Raw genomic sequence first — 23609 nt, 5'->3', positions numbered from 1 at the left:
GTTGCATTGTAGCTTACAAACATTGCAACAACAGCATTCTAGGAATGGCAACAGAAAGGACATATTGTTAGCTGACACTACTAGAATAACAGTGATGCCATCACATTTTTCTTCACAAAACACTTGAAAGTGCTGTAGTACTTATGTACGGTATGTGTGTAAAGCAAACCTGAATGAAAAAAATAGACCAAAGAGATAATTGAAGAGGAACTAAAACCCAGGATTGCACTTCAAATCAGGAGCAGATAACCCCTGTCCCATGAGAGATATTTTCTTGTGGGAAGAGGTGAGGGAAGTCTGTGAGGCTGATATTGTGGTAAGACCCCTCCCACAGTGTGATGTCAGAACCATGGTCCTGACCGTTTGCGGTCGGTGAACTTTGTTGCATTTTGGGAAATAACAGCTGTTTCCAGCTGCCATGCAAGCAGTAGCTCCCTCTGTGCACAGGACTCAATAAATGAACATTCTGCAGACATTGCCAGTACTAAAGGTGATGCCACCTGATACATTTCCAGATGTAAATCAGGAAGAGAAAAGATTTTACAATGAGCAAACACTCACTAAATCATTTACAAATTAATATTGTTAAGGAAAAAAAATATGTTATTGTCACTAGTCTTTAAATGGTATGTGTAGTAGTCATGGTATATAGAACATTCCAGGTGTCTGACACTACTATTTTCAGTAAAAGGAGTTAGATTTTAACTGAAGTTTGCACAGCAGCCATGTCAGCGTGAAGTAAAATCTGATTCATTTAGCTCCTAACAAAAACAAACAATTAGCCTTTGAGCACACAGAACTGATTACACAGCCAGATAAGTGTTTTATATTAAGTACAAGTATACTGCAATACTAATGGGGGAACCATTTTAAGCACATTTCAATACACATCTACCATGTAGTCCATAATTAATAATGCAAATAATTACGACTTTTGTTATATGGATATGTTTGCATGCCCATTATTTACAAAGCTATGTCTATTTCCAGCAGTTTCCTTTACACTAAAAAACAAATAAAATGCCTTAAAACTGAAATGGCTCTATTTATAAATTGATCGCCACTATTAACTCTCCACTCACATTCAGGCCTGGAACTCACTAGAGCGGGTTTTTTTCTTTTGTTTTTTTTTAGCGCTTTCAATTGCTAGAGATCTCCCTAAACGCTCCATCAATGTAAATGGATGGGACAGATTCCACTAGAGCGATTGCGATTAAGGAAATTGCAGTCGCAGGACATGCAGCATTTTGGGAGAGTTTCCATTCCAATGAATTGCATAGGAGCAGGGAAATCATTTTGGGAGAGTTTCCATTCCAATGAATTGCATAGGAGAGGGAAATCGCTCCCAAAATCGTTAGCGATAGCATTTTGCTCTTTCTAGTGGGTTCCAGGCCTTAGGGTATTATTTTCCACACACAAAAACACACATTTGATCTGACAGCTCATGTAAATCAACGTGCAGTTTTTCCATCTAATGTGTTTTATCATGTGCTTTTTTTTTTCCACACACCTTTTTACGCTAAAAAATTCAACTACTGACACCGAGAATATGTGCGTTTTAATGAATATGAACATGCATGTTATGTATTGAAGTAACGCTCACATAAAGATGTATACAAACAGTAACATCACAGTGTGAATGCAATCTGTAGCTCAGGGGTCTCAAACTCAATTTACCTGGGGGGCCGCAAGAGGCAAAGTCAGGATAAGGCTGGGCCGCATAAGGAATTTCACAATCGCGGCGCATCGCCACCTCTGCCCGCCCCTCTCACTCTTCCTTCACAGAGAGGGGCGGGGAGAGGCGGCGATGGGCAGCGATTGACGTCAGGAGGGGCAGAGCTGAAGCTGAAAGCTCTGCCCCTTCCAGGAAATGCCGGCGGATTGCCCCCCGGGCGATTTGTGGGCTCTGCAGCCCTCGTTTAGTGGCAGGGATGCGGCGGATTACTTGGGAGCACTGAAGCGAACTATAAGGAAGCTTTTGCCAGAGAGGGCCACAAAACATTGTATAGAGGGCCGCAAATGGCCCGTGGGCCGCTAGTTTGAGACCCCTGCTGTAGCTGCTTTCATGTTTGGGGGATGCAACCTAGGTTTTGATTCTAAAATCAGATACGATTCTCCAGTCCTTCAGTGACGGATTTGATTTTTTTATGTAAAATGTAGAGTAGGCTGCATTTTTCCTGCATTAGTGTTAAGTCAATTGCATAAGAAATGCAGTACTATGTAATTTTGTAATTTTCTAGCAATTTCCCAAGTAACATCCACCACAGCAACCCAAAATCGCAGTTACAATGTGACCCTGGAAAAAAAAAATTGAAAAAAAAAATTGAACTAATAATCAACTGGGCTGGCAGATTGGGGCGCAGATTTCTAGTAGATTTGATAACCGTGATCGAATCTGCCATGAATCCACAGGAAAAATGGATAAGTGTATGCACATATATCAGTAGGTCCTGCAGGAAAGGAAATACCTCCTGAAATTCCATGTAAACTCACTCCATGATACAGTACCTTCTAAAATGATAAATTACAAGGTTCATTCAGTGGATTTTTAGTACAGCCTGAAAGCTTTTAAAACCAGATCAATAGATTACGTCAAATCACCGTTACTATTTTTAACAAATGTCCCACAGAACATAAACATTGCATGACTTCCCCGGTGTTCACTAAACTCGTAACAAATATTAGTGAGAATCTTAAAGCGGAATATCTTGCATAGTTCACACCATTGCCACAGGGCAAGCAAACAAAACAAATGCCTAATTATTATTATTTCAAGAATCTAAAAACTCATTCCAGGGAGGGCATTCTCAGGGAGGCATTTCTTCACACCCTGGGTTTCTCCTTCCAGCAACTAGGACACTCGTCTTCAGTAGAGCTGCTCAAATCCAGAACGGGGAGATACTCGGATAGTTGCTATCCGGATATCTCCCAGTAAACCTGTGCAGGGAAGTCAATCTTACCTGTCTGACGTCCTCTTCGTCCGTCCCTCGGCACCTCCTACAATGTGCTCCACACGCGTCACGTGATTACAAACACTTCCTCCAACCCGGAAGGAGAAAGTGTAGTAATCATGTGACCGCCGCTTGGACCGCATCGTGGGTGGCGCCGAGGGACGGACCGAAGAAGACGTCAGACAGGTAAGATTGACCCTCTCGCCCACCCCGCACAGGTAACTGGGAGATATCCAGATAGAACTATCCGGATGTCTCCCGGTTCCGGATTTGAGCAGTCCTGGTCTTCAGCTCATTTACACAAGCAACTGAACAAGAATGTACTGATTTTTATTCACAAACCCAAATTTAATAACATATCAAATTAATGGATTTCAAGAGCAAAGGGAATGCACAAATTTGCATACAAAATTTGCCTAAAGCTGTATCACGCAGAATTTCATCTCATTGACCATCCTCTACTAGTGACAACTACACATCAGGCCTTATAGTTATAGCAGAAATGTTATTTGTTATATATAAAAGATTCTTGTGTACACATCAGATGTGCAGTCACAATCTGATATGTACGGTACATCCGGCAGTGTGGGGACACAGAGGCAGAGAACATGCCTCTGTGTCCCATCAGCCCACATCAGGTTCTCTTTAAAATTTAGCCTGTTTTGGTCATTTTTCGAAACAGAAAGAAACCAGATTTCACTAGCCAGGTCATAAGTTTATCGACACAGGGACCAGACCAGAGCATGGCTGGCAACAGGCATAAACCTTAGGCAAGTCAAAACCAGTATAAAACTCTTTTCCTTCTTTAAACAGAAGGTATTTGTGGTTATTCAGGTTGGGTAGGAGGGGTCCCACAATGCTTGTCTGCTGAACATGCAAATTGTCCCTGAAAGCCAAACACACCCAGAACCGCATGCATGCAATGTGTCAAGCTGATATCATTGCATTTCAGTAGTTCTGAAGGTGTGTTTGGCTTTCAGGGACAACAAAGGGACGTTTAGCATATTCAGCAGTGATGCTTTGTGGGACACATCATATAATCACTATAACCTGAATAATAGCAAATACCTTCTAGTTTAAAGGAATGGTCATGCAAAAAAAAAAAAAAAAAAAAGTTTCACTTACCTGGGGCTTTTACCAGCCCCATGCAGCCATCCTGTGCCGTCGGAGTCACTCACTGCTGCTCCAGTCCCCCGCCGCCAGCTAGTTTCGTTTTTGCTGACCTCGGGGTCGGCAGGCCGCATTGCATACATTTTTACGCATTCCCGCTGGTGCATGAACATTAACACATACATTTTGACGCATTAGTGGTGCAATGTATAAAAAAGGGAAAATCATCAAGACCGAAGAAGAGCAACCCACAAACTGACAGGCAACTATAATTCACCCTAACACATGAGCTGCCTGTGCTCCCCCCCAGATGGGGAAAAGAGGTTTATTTTATAATTCTTAAAATACGGTGCCTCATATATAAGTGGACTTTCTTAACATTGCATGTATACGTGGCATTATGTAACATTTTCTGTATGACATGGGTATCTAGGTGCTCCTAAATTAGTTTCAAGCATTGTGATGAACCCCTTTACATACTGTGCTGACTTAAAGTGGTATGAAACTCAGTATTCATACTATGCTCTAAAAAAATTACACCATAAAACATATAACTATAAAATAAAACAAATTGTAGCAGAACAGCATTCAAACAGTTAACACAGTACTTTATTTTACAGTGGGCAGCTTCTAGCACTTGAAGATGTGATATCTTCTCTTTTGTTTACTAAAGGTGCGTACACACACACTACCGCCAGCAACGACGGGTCCACTGGACCCTCCCGCTGGGCGGACGTTCAGCCGACAGTAGTGCATGTATGCGCTGTCGGCGGACTGATAAGGCTATTTCTGAACGATCTGCTCAGCGGACCAGTCGTTGCTGGATATAGTGCGTGTGTACGCACCTTAACTGTTGCTCACACAGGAATGTAAACATCAGCAGCTTGCTGGTACTGGGCTGACACACATAGTAAAAGCAGAGACAGCTGAGAAAGGATCACTAGATTGATTTTAACATAAATACAGCAGCTATACAATAAAACGCAATGGCAGCTTTCAGAGCAGATAAATTGTACTTTGGGAACTTGTAATTTATAAACAGACATTATTACTTGTGCACAAAAGCAAATATGGCAACTTTATGGGCAATACAAAGTAGGAAAACACATTTTCATTGAGTGTTACGACAGAGTTTTATCCCACATCAATGAGATGATTATTAGAATGGACATTCAGCAAAAAGTTTTAAATCAGGATGATACCATTTATTGGCTAACCAAAATGAATAAGAAGAAGCAAGCTTTCGGCCTTGCAGCCTTCGTCGGGCTTAAATGCTGTTTGTTTGCAGGCAGATGGTACCGCTAGCTATATACATGCAACATCAAAAGGGAAAACATTTAGAAGTTTTGTTTCACTTAAGGCATCTTAATGACATGTATTTATGCTTGAAAAAAAATCTAAGTTTTCCCTTTTGATGTTGCATGTATATAGCTGTCTGTACCATCAGCCTGCAAACAAACAGGATGTAAGCCCGACGAAGGCTGCAAGGCCGATAGCTTGTTTATTCTTATTCATTTGTAGCCAATAAATGGCATCATCCTGATTTAAACTTCTTGCTTTTACTGATGGCTAACACGGTACAATACCCTACTGCTACTACAATGGATATTTAGCATTGCTTTTATGTTATTACGAGTTGACCTAAGCCTGTTTAAAAATGGGGCTCCGGTCCTCCTGTTCCAACGGCTCTCTGTGCGGCACATGCGCAGTAGCGCAAATGCACGGACACAGGGACAAGATGACGCAGGGACAGTTAGCTTTTATTGTATAGGATGGAACACACGTTATTGCTGGGCACACCCAGGGAAAAGACTAACTTTTATATGTTAGGAATCCCCATGGCAGACTGTATGTGAAAGTGTGGCATTCTCTATAGATAAATATTAACTAATTGGTACCTGACACTCCTAATGTTACAGATGAATCACCTGAATTGCCATATAACAAAAGGCCCAATTACATCTCTACAGATAAACTGCTGTTCTTTAGATAAACTGATCAGCCACTTGCAGTTTCCAGGCAATGAATTAAGATAATTAGCATGACAGAATGCTAAGCCCCTTTAAAGTTCTGTATATTTAGGATGTGTGATCCAATATTCCTCAGTTTAATACTAGAGGGTTAAATATCCCATTAGTGCTCCACACCTATATACTCTAAGGGATTAGTTACAGACACAAATTAGTGTCAATCCATAGAAACAGGCATTAACCCTCCCCACCTACAAATTCCCTGGAGAACCAGAAGTTGTGACAATTACATCAGAGAGAAAAAAAGAAGAAAACAAGCAATATAAAACTGCAATATACCGATCACTGTTTATGAACGTTTCCTGAATTGCTTTGTGTGGACCCAGAAGGCATCAAACAAAACATTGCATATGGACATACATGAAAGCTTACTCAATGGATCATTGAAAAAGCAATTACTAGAAACGACCTGCAGCAACTCAAAGCAAAAGATTTAAGACTTCTTAAAGCACAATTCCCGGGGAAAATGTATTAGTTTTGGAGAGTGTGGCAAAGGTTTAGAACTTATTGGAATTTTATTGCGGTCCTGTGTCCCCCTTCAATGAGCATATCCAAAAGAATGATTGACGCATTTTTTGTACAGAGCGAAAGCTTATCCTCAGCGTTACGTTGCTGTCCTTTTTTCCTATCCCTGAGCTACAAGCGTTCACAGAAAGGCCATAGGGCTGGTGGTCTAAGGACATGAAGCAAAGGAAATCTCTTCAAATGTGGGTACAGGCAACAATACCAATAAGATTTTTTTTTTTTTTTATTATTATTATTTTTTTTTTTAAAGGAGGCGAAAAGGAAAAAAAAAAACACTTTACAACTTTTCCCTAAGCTTTTCTAAACTTACAAAAGGAAAACAATTGTTCTTGGAATGGTAGAAACAAAAGCAAGAGAAGCAGTGGGAGGGAGCTAGGCCTAAGGTGATACCCCAAGAAGTGGAATACTAGGAGTAACAGATAACTACTCATAAAATGCTGGATGCTGATGTCAGATAACCGCTAGTAATATTTTGGGGGATAGGGAAGCTTGAGACTGCCTCCAAACTTGGTACAGGCAAGATGTAGATGTCAACAGAGCAACCAAGAAGCTTAGGAAGACCAAAACCACTAGGAAAGTATAAGGGACTTAAAGAGACCAAAAAGCACTCAAAAAAAAAAAAAAAAAAAAGCGCAATGCTTGGTTTGCTTTCTTAAAGAAACTCAGAAAGGAGTCTTAAGGCAGTTTTTTTTTTTTTTTTTACTTACCCGGGGCTTTCTCCAGCCCCATAAGCACAGATGCATCCTTCGTCGTCCTCCTGCTGTCTCCCATTCAGCCTCGGTGAGCCCCGGTAACTGGCTCAGTTGAAGTCAGTCTGGTTCTTCTGTGCATGCGCGAACTTACTGCGCATGAGCAGTAGACCCGGACTGACGTCACTGAGCCTGTTACTGGGGCTCACCGCAGCTTAACAGGAGACAGGAGGACCGCGAGGGAGGCATCCGTGCTTATGGGGCTGGAGGAAGCGTTGGGTAAAGCTTGCCTTAAGACTCATCTCTGAGTCTCTTTAAAGCTGAATTATCACAAGTACATTCTGTTTTTAGGTGAACATCTGTGGTTACTCACAATGCATCGGGCAACCTTGTTAATCGTCATGATTTTCCTGTATAAATTGTTGGTTGTTACGATAAAAAAAAAAATGACAGTTAAATATATCATATAGGTCTAGGAGACACACACAGTGATATTTGAGAAGTGAAATGATGTTTATTGGATTTACAGAACGTGTGCAATAATTGTTTGAACAAAATTAGGCAGGTGCATAAAATTGGGCACCACAAAAAAAAGAAATGAAATCAATTTTTAGTAGATCCTGTTTTTTCAGAAATTACAGCCTCTAAATGCTTCCTCTAGGTTCCAATGAGAGTCTGGATTCTGGTTGAAGGTATTTTGGACCATTCCTCTTTACAAAACATCTCTAGTTCATTCAGGTTTGATGGCTTCTGAGCATGGCCAGCTCTCTTTACCTCACACCACAGATTTTTAATTCTATTCAGGTCTGGGGACTGAGATGGCAATTCCTGAACGTTGTACTTGTTCCTCTGCATGAATGCCTTAGTGGATTTTTGAGCAGTGTTTAGGGTCGTTGTCTTGTTGAAAGATCCAGCCCCGGCACAGATTTAGCTTTGTCACTGATTCCTGGACATTGGTCTACAGAATCTGCTGACACTGAGTTGAATCCATGCGTCCCTCAACTTTGACAAGATTTCGAGTCCCTGCACTGGCCGTACAGCCACACAGCATGATGGAACCACCACCATATTTTACTGTAGGTAGCAGGTGTTTTTCTTGGAATGCTGTGTTTTTCCTCCATGCATAACACCCCTTGTTATGCCCAAATAACTCAATTTTAATTTCATCAATCCACAGCACCTTATTCAAATGAAGCGGGCTTGTCCAAATGTGCTTTAGCATGTCTCCAGCGACTCTGTATGTGCTGTAGGCGGAGAAAAGGCTTCCTCTGCATCACTCTTGCATACAGCATGTAAAGTGCGCCTAATCGTTGAACAATGACTCCATCTGCAGCAAGATGATGTTGTAGGTCTTTGGTACTGGTCTGTGGGTTGACTGGCTGTTCTCACTATTTGTCCCTTCTGTCTATCCAAGAGATTATTGTTGGTCTGCCACTTCGAGCCCTAACTTGAACTGAGCCTGTGGTCTTCCATTTCCTCAATATGTTCCTAACTGTGGAAATAGACAGCTGAAATCTCAGACAGCCTTCTGTATCCTTCCTCTAAACCATGATGGTGAACAATTTTTGTCTTCAGGTCATTTGAGAGTTGTTTTGAGACCCCCATATTGCTACTCTTCAGAGAAAAATAAAAGAAGGGAACTTACAATTGACCAGGGCTGTGGAGTCGGAGAGTCGGAGCAATTTTGGGTGCTTGGAGTCGGGGAAAAATGCACAGACTCCGAATGAATTTAAACTGTAATTAAAATAGAAAATATGAAAAATGTATCTATTATTCAGATAATAGTCATCATAAATAGTTTATAGATACAGTAATAGCTGTGCTTAGTCCACAAAAATGAAATAAACCAATCAAAATTAATTACTTGTGCTGCTTCAATAAAGCAGTCCCCGTATTTTTAAAGTCAGATATACACATCTGATTGTGACTGTATATATGATGTGTACACAGGAATCTCTTATATATACACACTAAATACTGTCTATGCTGTAAGCATAAAGCCTGATGTGTAGCCGTGTCACTAATAGAGATGGTCAAGGAGATGGAAATAATTCTGCGTTGATTCTGATTTATGCAAATGTAAAATGTACTAAATGTAAGATCCAGGTGGCGGAGGACGACAGCGAGGGACTGATTAGCCTGAAGGGGGCTGGAGGAAGCCCCAGGTATGTATAAAACTTTAATTTTATCGGTCTCAGGTTTACTTTGTTACACAGTAGTACTATACTCGACATATGCACTCTCCACAGAGCTGCAGGGAATCCACTGAGAATGTTGTGTACATTGAACACAGAGGTGTTGTCTATCACCCATAAACCTGGTTCAGATTGTGCATGAAGAATGTGTAATAGAGGAAGAATCTCCTCATTCCCCTGCAGAGTACCTGCACATCACTCTTAGATCTACCCACAGTTACATTGCCTAGGGCCTGATAGATGTTCTTTGTTCCGGTCGGTACCTTTTACAAGTACTCTTACCAAGGACTAGTTTTAGTCTATGACTAAAGGGAATAAATATGGCAGTCTCCATATCCTTCTCACTTCAGTTGTCTTGTAAAATTCCTAAGCGTTGGCAGTTAAGAGACGAATTTCATGTTACATACATAATCAACAAGATTGTAATATGCAAATTAGAGGAGTCGAAGTCGAGGAGTCGGAGTCTGAGTCGGTGGATTTTTGTACCGACTCCACAGCCCTGCAATTGACACCCTTAAATACTCTCTCATAATTGGATTCACCTGTGTATGTAGGTCAGGGGGTCATTGAGCTTGATAACAGTGCCCAAGTGTGTGTGTGTGTGTGTGTGTGTGTGTGTGTGTGTGTGTGTGTGTGTGTGTGTGTGTGTGTGTGTGTGTGTGTGTGTGTGTGTGTGTGTGTGTGTGTGTGTGTGTGTGTGTGTGTGTGTGTGTGTGTGTGTGTGTTTGTTTTATTTATTTATACTTTCATCAGAGCGGACACAGATAAGTAAAGTGTGAATCCATTCAGACTTCAGTCAGAAACACCTAATCTGCGTGCTTGTGCAGGGTCTGTGGCAGAACAGACAGGTAATTAGCATTGTTCAAAGGGAAGAAAAAAAAAAAAAAAAAAAAAAAAGGGTCAGCCTACATATCCCTCTCAGTTAAGGCATGCATTAAAAGGGACTCCGAGCACCTCTCCTGGGCATGCCTTTAAGACTTCGACCAGTACTGCAAAGTACTTAAAGATGCATACCTTTCTGTAGCTTGTATTCTCCCCTTTCATATGATGCCTGAATCGCAGTTCTACACCAAATAGTTTTCGTTCGATTTCAATTTTCAAAATCGCGGCTGCCATCTTGGCTATGTTATAACTTCCTAACTTCCGGGTCACCCCTGTCTCTCTGTTAGAGAAGGGCATCACTGAATGAAGCGGAAGAGGAAGTGACACACAAGGCCATTGCAAGAGGCTCCTCCAGAGGGGTCATAGCACGACTTTGTTGGAAGTCGTCTGGCTTAAAGGCAAACCCATGAAGGGTGCTTAGAGTCCCTTTAAGGTCATCAAAACTATGAAGAAAAGGAACAATAAAAATCTTAAAACCTTTATCAGGTTGTTTTTTTTTAAATCAGATCTTGCCTTTATTGGATTGCACAATTATCTTTTTGAAGGATAGGTTTCATAGGTCTTAATAAAGATTATGTGAAAATCTCTCCACGTGGCCATTCATAACTCCCCTACAGATCATTTTCTCCCCAAGAAGCCAAACTTATTCAGGGACTTTGCTATTATGAGGTATAGCTGGTGACAAGCCAATTGTTAGGAGTAATTTAGCAAAAAAAAAAAAAAACCTGCTATATGACTAGTGATAATAACTACACTGGAGAGAATTGTTACTAACCAATCCTCATAACTAATAGCCATCCACGTAACAAGAGCTGCCATATAATATAAAAGTAAAAACATTTCAAAAATTAAATAGAAAAAAAAAAGCCACCAGCATGCGAGTTGAATCACATAAAAAGTTGCAGAAAAATGTTTGTATATGCAATATAATTAGCTACTCTATGTCCTCCTTATCTCCTAATACCGGCACATAGGAACTGCAATATCCCACAAATGTCACATGATCAAGACTATTAGCAATTAAACCTGCCTGGGTCTGGGGAATGTGTCCGTTTACTGCCATTACATGCCATAAAGCTGAGTACACACGTACGATAACGATCGTTCGAAAACGAACGATAACGACAATCGGACAGATAATCGTGCGCTCCAAATTTTCCAACGATATTTTTTTTTTTACGATAACGACCGTTATCGTTCAATCCGGCCGATCCAACCCGGCAGATTTTTACGAAAGATAATCGTTCAATCGTTGCAGTGTGTACAAAGATCGTCCGATAATGGATTATCTGTGGAGTAGTACGCATGTTCTTATTGCCTGTCATAACGTCACTTCCGTTTGCGCACGCATTTTTTTATCGTTCGTCGTTCAAAACTTATACTTATATCGTTTACGTGTGTACTCAATCGTTCATTACGAACGATCTTTTCGGTCTAATTTGAATATCGTGTAAACCTCACTAATCGTTCGTAACGAACGATCTTTATCGGACGTGTATACGAACCTTAACTCGTCCAAGACATCACCTAGCAGCCCTTCCAACAAGACTTATTAATGTACAACTGAAGTTAGAGAGACATGGAGGCTGCTATATTTATTTCCTTTTAAACCATACTTGATGCCTGCCAGCCCTACTGATCTCTTTGGTTGCAGTAGTATTTGAATCGCACCAGAAACAAGCATGCAGTTAATCTTGTTAAATCTGCCAATAATGTCAACCACCTGATTTGCTGCATGCTTGTTCAGGGTCAATGGCTAAAAGCATTAGAGGCAGAGGATCAGTAGGAAAGCCAAGCAACTGATATTGCTTAAAAGGAAATAAAAATGGCAGCCTCCATATCTCTCATTTCGGTTGACCTTTAAATCCCTTTAGCTCAGCTACTTCAGGATGACATGGCCACATTTTAAAATAAACTCTTAAGCTGCAGAAGGCTCAATTGACACAAAAGGTTACAATTTTGGGCACTCTGTTTATTAAGCTATGCAATGGTATCATTTAGATCTGTGCATTGAGTTGGGCTTAAAATTCTGCCAAGATCTCTCAGTTGAGCTCTGGTCTGGAACAGGAGGGCCCTATACAGTCAGTAGACGGACAGCTTAAAGGGAACCAGAGACGCCATAGTAATAAAAAGAAAAAAGATTTTATACATACCTGGGACTTCTTCCAGCCCCATAAGCCTGCTTCGCTCCCACGCCACCATCCTCCGCTTCCTGGATCCGCCGGTACCGGGTCCCGTCACTTCCGGCGGACGCGTCCAATTGTCCGCATGAGCAGGGGCTCCCTCCATACCCTTACGCGTGTGGCTGCGCAGTATGCAGCCGCACGCGTAAGGGTATGCCGGGAGCCTCTGTGATGCGGACAATTGGGCACGTGCTGCCGCCGACTGGCCGAAACTACGGGACTCGGTACCGCCAGATACAGGAAGCGGAGGACGGCGGCGTGGGAGCGATCCGTGCGTATGGGGCTGGAGGAAGCCCCAGGTATGTATAAAATCTTTTTTCTGGGGCCTCTGGTTCCCTTTAAAGACCCATTCACACTTGAGCATTTTGCAGGCGATTTTGGCAAGACGCTCAAGCGCTAGCGCTTTTTAAAGCGCTAGTGCAATAATACCCTATGGGCCCGTTCTCACTTGGGCGATTTGCGTTAATCGCCGGCGCGCAAATTGCCAAAAGCAAATTTGTAGCCTGCTCCATTTTCAGGCGATTTCCCGGCGATCGCGTTTCGGTGCTATAGAAGCGCATATATATATATATATATATATATATATATATATATTTGCCAAGTGTGAATGGCGATTTTTTTGCATTAAATGCCAAAAATCGCCTGAGCACAACGCTAGCAAAAGCTAGCGTTTTGCAAGTGTGAATGGGGCCTAATATCGCTCAAACACTTTTTTATGCCTGATAAACACAATGTACTTTTCCGTCAACCGAATTCAAATCGATTATTTCCAACAGGTCCGATCTGATATCTGATTTTCTGATTACTTCTATACAAAATCGATCAGAAAACCAATCTGAAATCAGATCGGATCAGTCGGAAATAATCGTTTCCACCGCCTATCTGATGGAAAAATGCATCATGTGTACTAGGCATTAGCTGACATTAAACCGAAGCTACATGCAGCAATGATCTACAGTCAGAGACCTGAAGCGACATGCAACATGGTAAACATGGATACGAATAGTACCAATCGTACTAAGAACTTATCTATATGCCCTTTTTTATTTTTCTTTCATTGCAAGGATGATTAAGCCAGGGCGGCCAGAAAGGGAACTGCAACAGCAGCTCTCCTAAAGTAAATAGAAAGCAGAAACCAAAATATGTTTATCTGACTGAACAAACACTTCTGATAACAGGATTGTACAAAAAAGTGATAATTATTCCTCTGAGTGAAACAGATTTTACACCACACTATACCGGCTGTCGTTTGAAATTCAGTTAGGGCCATCTTCCAAAGTTGCAATTGCAAACACTGCCTTGGAATGCAATAAATCGCTCTTTTTGGGTGAATTTTTTCACAGTGTAACCGCATCTTTAGAATGGTTAATTAGCAGAAATTTAAAGCAGGGAAATCCCAAGAAAATGGCATTTGGGCTCTCAGGGCTGGTGCACACCAAAACCCGCTAGCAGATCCGCAAAATGCTAGCAGATTTTTAAACGCTTTTTTTTATTTTTATGAGGCGTTTTGCTAGCGTTTTGCGGATTGCTGCTGCGGTTTTCAGTATAGTAGATTTCATATATTGTTACAGTAAAGCTGTTACTGAACAGCTTCTGTAACAAAAACGCCTGCAAAACCGCTCTGAAGTGCCGTTTTTCAGAGCGGTTTGCGTTTTTCCTATACTTAACATTGAGGCAGAAACGCATCCGAAATCCAAAAAATGCCTCACCCAGGCATTTTTCGTTTCTGCAAAACGCCTGCCGCTCTGGTGTGCACCACCCCATTGAGATACATTGACCAAGCAGATCCGCAGCCGCAAGCGGATCTGAAAACGCCCAAAAAGCCGCTCGGTGTGCACCAGCCCATACTGACTAATGCACACATAGGAAAAATGCAACATGTATTACATTTGTTTGGGGAGGGGGCGCAAGTAAACTACATAACTGAGCCCCGATTTCCATAATAATCACAGGGCCCTTGCGAGCAGCAAAGTGCATGCTATATAAAGATCAGATCAAAAACACATACAGCTGAAAACAACTCTGTAAGGTGTGTATACACAGAAACAATTTGAGTGCAAATTTGTGCCACTTGGCAGGATAAAACTCAATTATGAGCCACACTGCTCTACAGATGTATTGCTAGGCAGCAGACAAGTGAGGCTTTCTGTTTAACCCAGCTGGTTGGAAAAGCGGGGGGAAGACCCACAATGTACTCAGTTTCCAATTGCTCCGGAATGGCTGCCTTGGCAAAGAGCGCTCAACATGTGTACCGGCCATCAGAATTGAAGCCCTTAAACTGTAAAAAAAAGAATACGAGACTTCAGGAAAGTTCTATTTATCATTATTACAACATACACAGGTTAATCAGAAGTGCATTTTAGTTCAGGTTTGTTTTAATGGTGATTTGAGGTAAAAGAAAATGTGTATCTAAATTTTGTTTTCTCAGATCTTTACCTGAACCATATGAGAGGGAAATCAAAGAAGAAAAAAACTTTAGAAAACTGCAAATACCACTAAATTCTTAACAAGTAATATGTTACAAATGTGGGTTTTAAGGGAAAGGGTCCGTTCAAGTTCATGAAGGATATGCCACACAACTGATTTGCAGTAGTTACAATGCAGAGGCTTATATTCCAACTGTATTCAATGCAGCTGCTAATGAACATACTGCAAAGACCTGTAACTGCCAACACATACTTTATAACGCTAGCGTGACATAACTTTTAAGCAAGAGAAAAGCTGCATAATTCTGCAGAGATAATAAAAGCCAATAACAAATTGTCACTATGCCAGTCCAATGTTTCTCCAACAGCCATAAACTGATTTCCTGCCAATTATCCTGGGTATACAAAACAGTGTTGGCTAATTAGGAATAATGTGTTCCCTCGGGTTCTATACAATGAGAACACTGTCCAAAACATACTACTATAGCCAAAGGCAACCAATATGCCAGAAGCTGATCACCCGGAAACCAAAAAGGGTAAACCGATGCAGAGCTGATCAATATCACTATGCAAAGTTGTCTCAATGGCATTATGTGCTTTCAGGTGAGGGCAGATATAATGGACTCCCACACTTGGCATACTTGAACAGGTCTGTTTTTCTGATGTGGAAATGACTTTTTTTAGCCATGTTATTTATAGGATCAGTGCATCAGGATCATCAGCCTGCAACAGATCTTTTTGATTTGTTGCGGTAAGCCGAATGCAAATTCGGAACCTGTATGATTTTTCTCAGATTGCCAACAAAGCAGAAGCCAATGGGATAAGCCTATGAGATAAGTCAGTGTTTGTTCTCACTATGCTGGTAGCTGCTCTATTCATCTGTCTTCTGCAACCTTACTTAGGTCATGCTGCTGCTGCCACTGTCACTCAGCTCCATTGCACTGGACAAGCACAGATAGGAGTCCCCAGAGCTGGGACAAGGTCCTCCAGCACCCAAGGCTGAGACACCAAAGTGCGCCCCTCCATTCCTGCCACCCGAGCCATCAAACACTGATTGCTATTAGACTAAGAGGCACCACAGGGCCCACAACCTTCCCAACACCTTAATATCTAGTTATCTGGCTTGCAGTCACTGCCATGTATCCCCTTTTCTTATTTCTCTGTTTCAAACACAATTAGGAATGACAGCTGAATGAATTGTGCTCCCCCTCCTACACTGCGCCCTGAGGCTGGAGCCTCTTCAGCCTATGCCTCGGCCCGGCCCTGGGAGTCCCAGCAGAAGTATCAGGCTCCCAATTGAGTGCAAAGGCCAATGGGAATCCTCCCAAGCAACAAAATCTCATTAGTCCACCACTCCGTGAACCAATAAAAATCCTCCCTTTTGCTAAGGATTCCCTTTGTCCTTTTGCAATCAAATGGGAGCCTGATGCTTCTGCCAGGACTCCAATCTATGTACCAGCAACTGTTCTGTGCAGTGGAGCTGAGCAAAGGTGGCAACAGCGGCACTGCACCAGAATGGCAGCCGCGACAGATGCACAATGGCGAGTAGCGGGAATGTCAGGCACATGACGGGGCGCAGTGTATACTTAGGATACACTGTGAACTACGTTGTGCTTCTGGCACTGTAGGAACTCACCCTAACGGGAGCCTAGCCTTACAAGAGGGGGGTGGGAATATCATAGCTTCAGTAGATTATTCTGACTTGAATACAAATTTAAAGCCAAAATGCATGCAGGTTGGAACTGGATGATTTCCAATGCTGGTCTAGTTCCAAGCCACATGCAACTTGCAATAAATCTGCATCCAAGTTGGAAAATAAACATTTCCCGTGATAATCTATACAAGTAGCCTTTCCAGCTAATACCAAGCCAAGTGTCCTACCTGCTATACTCTTAGGATCAGTGTTACACCTAGTACATCTCCAGCTCAGAGCAATGACAGAACATGAGCTTGGTTGGGAGCAAAAGATCAGATGGAAGAGCAATCGTACAAAGTGTGTACACAGATATGGCATCCTGCCCAAACTATTAACTATCAGGAATCAAGGAAATGACAGACAGTGCTGCCCATAATTATTCATATCCCTGACAAATTTTGACTTAACCTCCTTGGCGGTAATCCCGAGCTAGGGTCAGGGCGGAAAACCCCAGCTAAGAGCGGTAATCCCGACCTCTGCTCGGGGTAACCTGCGAAGGCTGTGTGCAGAAGCGGTTTTACATACCTCCCGGGGATCCCGACGTCTGGTGGCATTCTTCTTCCTCTCCTCCGGGGCTCTGCTTCCTGCTGGCAAGATCACCGGCTGTTGTCATGACAACAGCCAGCAATTTTTTCTTTAGAGTTGCAGCGCCACCTGGAGGACGGAGGCATAAATGCAGCGCTGGAGCCAGGGAGGTGAGTGATTGTAGAAGCGCTGCAGATCTCCCTGGCAGCATGATTTTTTTTCCAGGTTTTGAGGGTCTGTAAGGGTGCAAAAAAAAAAAAATTGCACCGCTTTTAGACCCTAAAATTCAGAAAGAATCATAACGCCAAGGGGGTTAAAGTTTTTTATTCAACTAGCAAGTAATTTTTTGATGGGAAAGGAATCTACCAAAAGATAAGACAATGTACAAAAAGCATTATGGGAAAACAACATTTCTCAGTTTTTATTTAAATTTCACAAATTGTCACAGTCTGTGGGAAAATCCAAAGTTCTATACCATTCCAAACAGTCCAAGCTGTTCGTTCTAAAGCATCCTAATTACCCTGATTGATTGGGAACAGCTGTTTTAATCAATTCAACAGGGGGAAAAAAAGCAGCTCTCTGCAGTTGGTTTGTGGGCAGTCATGGCTAAGGGCCCGTTTCCACTACACACAGATTCTGCATGCAGAAAACTGACTCCAATGAATGTCTATGGGCCGGTTTCCACTGAACGTGATTTTTCTGATGCAGATTTCCCATAGGCATTCATTGGAGTCAGTTTTCTGCATGCAGAATCTGCGTGAAGTGGAAACAGGCCCTTAGACAAAGGAGCTCAGTGAGGACCTGTGGCTGCATATTGTGGATGCTCACAAGTCAGGAAAGGGCTACAAGGCTATTTCTAAATGTTTTCCAGTCCCAGTGGCTACAGTGCAAAGTAGAATTAAAAAAAATACAAAATGTTCTGCACTGGGAAAAATCTCAGATGATGTGGTTGGAAGCCAAAAAAGTGACACCTGTGCTGGCCAGGAGGATAGTGAGAGGTGATAAACAATCCAAGGATCACCACCAAGGCCATCCTGATGAATCTGGGCTCTGCTGGTGGCAATGTTTCAAGGTAGACAATCCAATGAACACTGCTGGGTTCTACTGATGCAGAACAAGGAGGACACCACTTTTCCAGATACATTTGCACTGTACACTTGTACATAGTCTTATCTTTTGGTAGACAAAAAAATTACTTGCTGGTTGAATAAAAGTAACTAAGTTAAAATTTGCCAGGGGTATGAATAAATCTGGGCAGCACTGTAGCTCACAGATCTGCCTGAGTACTAGGCAATGGGCCAGCTTTTTGAAAGTTACCAATGACCAGTCTACAAAGCAGAGATTACTCTGGCCTATAGACAAATTATCAGATTATCTTTTATAGACTGACCTCTGGCTAATGGGTGAGCAGGATCTGGAAGGAGAAAGTTCAGCTGGTGAGACTCGTTGCGTCTTGTGACCTCAGTGGTTAACCTCCTAAGGATATGATATAGTTCCTTATGTTGGGCATACACGGCTCGATTTTGCCACTCGATTCCACGCCCAATCGTTTTCCGCACTCGATTCTGCAGGCGATTCTCTTATCTTCCGCTCAATTTTCTTATCTTTTCACATTGTCCTCCATGCAGAATAGAGCGCGGAAACGACCAGGCGGGAGATTGGAAATGATCTATCGAGCAATCTAAATGGCTCAGAATCGAGCCGTGTATTCCCAGCATGACAACACCTGATAAGTGCACATGCTTACTAGATTAGCGATTTCACAGTGGGACTAGTATTATGTGCGCCAAGAACTGTGACAAGCAAACACAAACTGCTCATAATATAAAAACACTGAATTGTTGTCTGCAACAAAACTAGACATTTGGAAGCCAACTAGACATTTCCCACAGCCAAGATAGTAGTTTAGTTGGGTGAAATAGGCTAGTCTGCTACACTGCGAACAATCACTGCAGCACCTGTTTTGCCAGTGGCGATGGTACATAAATCCTTTGACACCAATTACTCAGCCTATGGTGCCTCAAACTGATTCAGGCTATATGTACAGCAATAAATTAACTCATTTCAGACAGCAAGGCTCTGGCCCCTTAAGGATATAATAAATAATAATAATTTTTTAAAGAGACTGTAACTTTAAAAAGATCCCCTGGGGGGTACTCACCCCGGGTGGGAGAAGCCTCCGGATCCTAATGAGGCTTCCCACGCCGTCCTGCGTCCCACGGGGTCTCGCTGCAGCCCTCTGAACAGCCGGCGACAGGCCCGACTGTAATTTCAATATTTACCTTTGCTGGCTCCAGCGAGGGCGCTGTGGCTGCATTCGGCTCGGAAATAGACGGAAATACCCGATCTCCGTCGGGTCCGCTGTAATGCGCAGGAGACTTGCGCCTGCGCAGTAGAGCGGACCCGACGGCGATCGGGTATTTCCGCCTACTTCGGAGCCGACAGCCGTCAGAGCGCCTGCGCAGGAGCCAGGAAGGTAAATATTACGTCACGGCTGTATGGAGGGCTGCAGCGAGAACCCCGAGGGACGCAGGACGGCGTGGGAAGCCTCATTAGGATCCAGAGGCTTCCCCCACCCGAGGTGAGCACCCCCCAGGGGACGTTTTGCCGTTACAGTTCCTCTTTAAAGCATTTTAAATTCAGGTTGTAATGCAACAGTACCCAACAGAGAAGAGGATGAATACTCCCATAGGGCAATGTAAGCAGGGGAGAGATTGTGTTCTACCTTGTAAACCAGCCCCAGGCTGTCATTACAGTATAAAGTATACACAGAGATTGTACCACAACACTTTAAATATGCTCGAGGAGGTTCAGAACAGCAGGCACTGGTGTAACCCCTTCACTTGTCTTTGCTGCTGGAGATTAATCCTTACATATGTAGATATGCATCATCATGCTGGGTGGTGTATGCAAGCACAGTGTTCCTACCTATGTAACACTTTTCTTGTAGCAGTGAAACAAAGAAGCTTTATCGCCAGTCTCCGCTCTTCTCTTCCTAGGTCACTGAACTCTAATACTAAATAGACTGCACGAGTATTGTACTGAATGGCAAATACACAGGTTGGGATACCAGGCAATTCCCTATTCTTCCCCCTATCCCATAACCCCCAGGAAAAAGTCGGGGGGGGGGGGGGGGGCAGATGTCACTGGGAGGGAACACATACAAGTCACTTATGTAACTTAAAGTGAACCTTAAGCCAGAAAAAAAAAAAAGATGAGTTTTACTCACCTGGGGCTTCTACCGGCCCCCTGCAGCAGTCCTGTGCCCTCGCAGTCACTCACTAATCCTCTGGTCCCCCGCTGCCAGCTAGTTTCATTTTTGCCGTCAGGCCCGTCAGAACTGGCCACGCGTAGCTTTTTCTGCATTCCCGACTGTAATTAGCCCTATTGCAGGCCGCAACGCGTACAAAAATACGGGTTGCAGCATATCTATGCGTTCGTAATGTGGCAACGCATATTTTTTGTGCACGTTGTGGCCCGCAATAGCGCTAATTACAGTCGGGAATGCGGAAAAAGCTACGCGTGGCCAGTCCTGACGGGCCTGTCGGCAAAAATGAAACTAGCTGGCAGCGGGGGACCAGAGGATGAGTGGCTGCGAGGGCACAGGACTGCTGCAGGAAGCTGGTAGAAGCCCCAGGTGAGTAAAACTCAATTTTTTTTCTGGCTTAAGTGTCCCTTTAACAATGTAACCCTATGCTTTTGTAGGTTGTGTTCGAGTGCCACCTCCTCTGACAACTTCCAACACCACATCTGAGAAATCACAGACCCCTATTCAACATTGCCACGTGCTACCACCGACTCTTGTTGCCCAACAGTGGTCAATGGTTGAAAAAGCCATAGTGCCCTCTAATAAACAGCAAAAGGATAGAATAATTGGTGCCAAAGAACCAGCTTGATCCCCCAGCACAACATAATTTGAGCAACATCTGTAAAAGTAAAAGAACTGAAGCAAAGGGGGACATTCGAGGTAGTGTGGATGGGAGTTAGGGGCCAAAGAGACATAGTATGCTTTAAAGGGACCTTAGCATCAAATGTTACAAACCTATAAAATGAACTTCCCCCTAAGAAAGGCTCATAAGTGGTGTGGGCTTTTTAGGGAGGCAGCAAGCATTCATAGCCTATAGATATAGTCAGGTAAATCAAGCTGAAACACAGGGACAGAGAAGATGAAAGCCGGCATATAGACAGGGGGCGAAGGAGCAGGTAAGTGAATGCTTACTGCCCCCCAACACAACACACAATAGAATTAAAATTAAAAACTATGGGTTTCCCCTACTGTACCTCTATTGCTATATGTACATTGTATAAGCCAAGGCATGCTATACAATTGGGTATTGCCCTAATGTATATAATACACACACGTACATAGTCAATATTGGTATAGTGTTAATGAACATATAGGCACTATATAAAATCAATAATAAATGTATAACGTTCCTTACATAGAAAATCAACAGTAAACCCTCACTGGTATAAAGACATTTTAACAAGCAAAAAAACACACACACACACACACACACACACACACACACACACTAAACAAGAATCAACCATGCTATGTTATTTACTACTAGAAATCTGAAACCAGGAAAGCAATGCAAAGCTCATTCATAAACATCAATAGGAGAAACTTTGAACAGCTGAAATGAGTCAGTATTGCTCTTTAGCACAACATAAACCAGAACTGCACCTTCCATGGAGACACAATGGACTTTCAGCCGCAGCCAATAAAAGGCAGCGTAGCCTGACATCTTCAATAAATGCCAAGACTTTCTAATGATTTCCATGGCCTGCTAAACAGTTGCACTTAGCACTTCATGCACAGCTCCTTCCACTCTAACCTCGTGAGGATACGCAGAGCGTGTATGAAAGATGTCTGTTCCCTCTGACTTGGGAAGTTTCCCTAGATACTGTCCTCCTGTTATCCTCCTGGCCCTCCACTGTGTACGGCTTCTCAGAGGACAGGGAAATGACATTATAAACTACTTCAATGCCTGCAGGGCAGATGAGAATTGTGTAATGTTCACAGTCATAGCTTATTCACGTTTGTACACACACTACAACAGATAGTGTGAAAGGAAGTTTAATGTACTAAAAAACCTGAATTTGAATTCCTCTGCAAAAAAACAAAAACAACAAAAAAACAAACAAACAAAAAACAAAGTACAGGTACATTCATAAGGTTTGATAACCAACATGACATGCACATACTGCCAGTCTAGGCTGTGATCATTTTGGTGTGATAGTATGGATTTGACATGTTTTGGGGGGGAAAAAAAAACCGCAGAGGCCACTTTAGCGACATCATCAGTTTGGATTCTCCTGCTTCTCCTCATTACACAGAACACCTCAGCTCCTGGTGCCTGCTGGTGTGCATGAGGTGGAAACAGGTATAGTCATATTTGTACTTGTACTGTTGTTTAACCAGGGTTTTTTCCTCCTTTGAAACACTGTAATTTTCACATTTCAGCACTCCTCCCTTTCATTCGTCAATAACTTAATCGCAACAAAATGATCTATGCTTTTTTTTAAAAAAAAAAAATTTACCACCAATTAGGCTTTCTTTGGGTGGTATATTATAATGATTTTATACTAAGTGCATTTTAATGGGAATATTTGGGAAAAAATGAAAAAAATAATTTCTCAGTATTCAGCCATTATAGTTTTAAAATAATATGTGCTACCGTAATTAAAACCACGTATTTTATTTGTCCATTTGCCCCAGTTATTACACCATTTAAACTATGTCCCTATCACAAGGTTTGTCGACAATATTTTATTTTGAAATAAAGTTGAATTGTTTGCAGTTTTGCGCCTGTTATTACAAGCCCTTTTTTGCAAAACTAACAGTAATATGCCCTCATGACATACATATAAAAAAAAAAAAAAAGTTGAGCCCTAAGGAAACTATGTATTTAATTGTTTTTGTTTTTAAATTATTTTACTTTGGTAACTATGTAAGAGGAGGTAAGGGGTCAATGAATGGGTATTTTAATGTAATTGCCTTAGTATGTAGGTCTAATTTTACTATTTGGCCACTAGATGTCCCCTGCAGTTTATTTTGATTGTGTGCGTTATACTGCATACACGCGTTACTGGAAGGTGCTTTTACTTTGATGCAATGCCGTTTTCATTGACTAAACACTGCCGGTTCATTGATCATGGGCAGTCAGATCAATGAATGGGAACTGTGTTCCCATTCACTTATCTCTGTACTAACAGGCAGAGATGTGAAAGCTGGAGGGAGGGAGCACGGGGGTCGAGTAGGAGCGCGCACAGCGGCAGTTGCGGTGAGATACGTATATCTACGCCCCAGGAGCTAAGATGAAGTCTCCGAGGGCCTAGATATACTGTAGCATATACATTAACTTGTTAAAGTGTACTTGAAGTGGCATGA

The 23609-nt window shown here is 42.4% G+C and overlaps 1 protein-coding gene across 2 annotated transcripts in view; it reads right to left on the bottom strand.

Annotated features, from left to right (window-relative positions):
* CRTC3 (CREB regulated transcription coactivator 3) overlaps positions 1-23609 on the bottom strand; it is a 193276-nt gene that overhangs the window by 154409 nt on the left and 15258 nt on the right. The gene's annotated exons all lie outside the window — the stretch shown is intronic.

The sequence above is a fragment of the Hyperolius riggenbachi genome, chromosome 3, assembly GCF_040937935.1.
Source record: "Hyperolius riggenbachi isolate aHypRig1 chromosome 3, aHypRig1.pri, whole genome shotgun sequence".
In the NCBI taxonomy this organism is placed as follows: domain Eukaryota; kingdom Metazoa; phylum Chordata; class Amphibia; order Anura; family Hyperoliidae; genus Hyperolius; species Hyperolius riggenbachi.
Note: the sequence above shows the minus strand (reverse complement) of the source record. Positions and strands in the feature narration are given on the sequence as shown.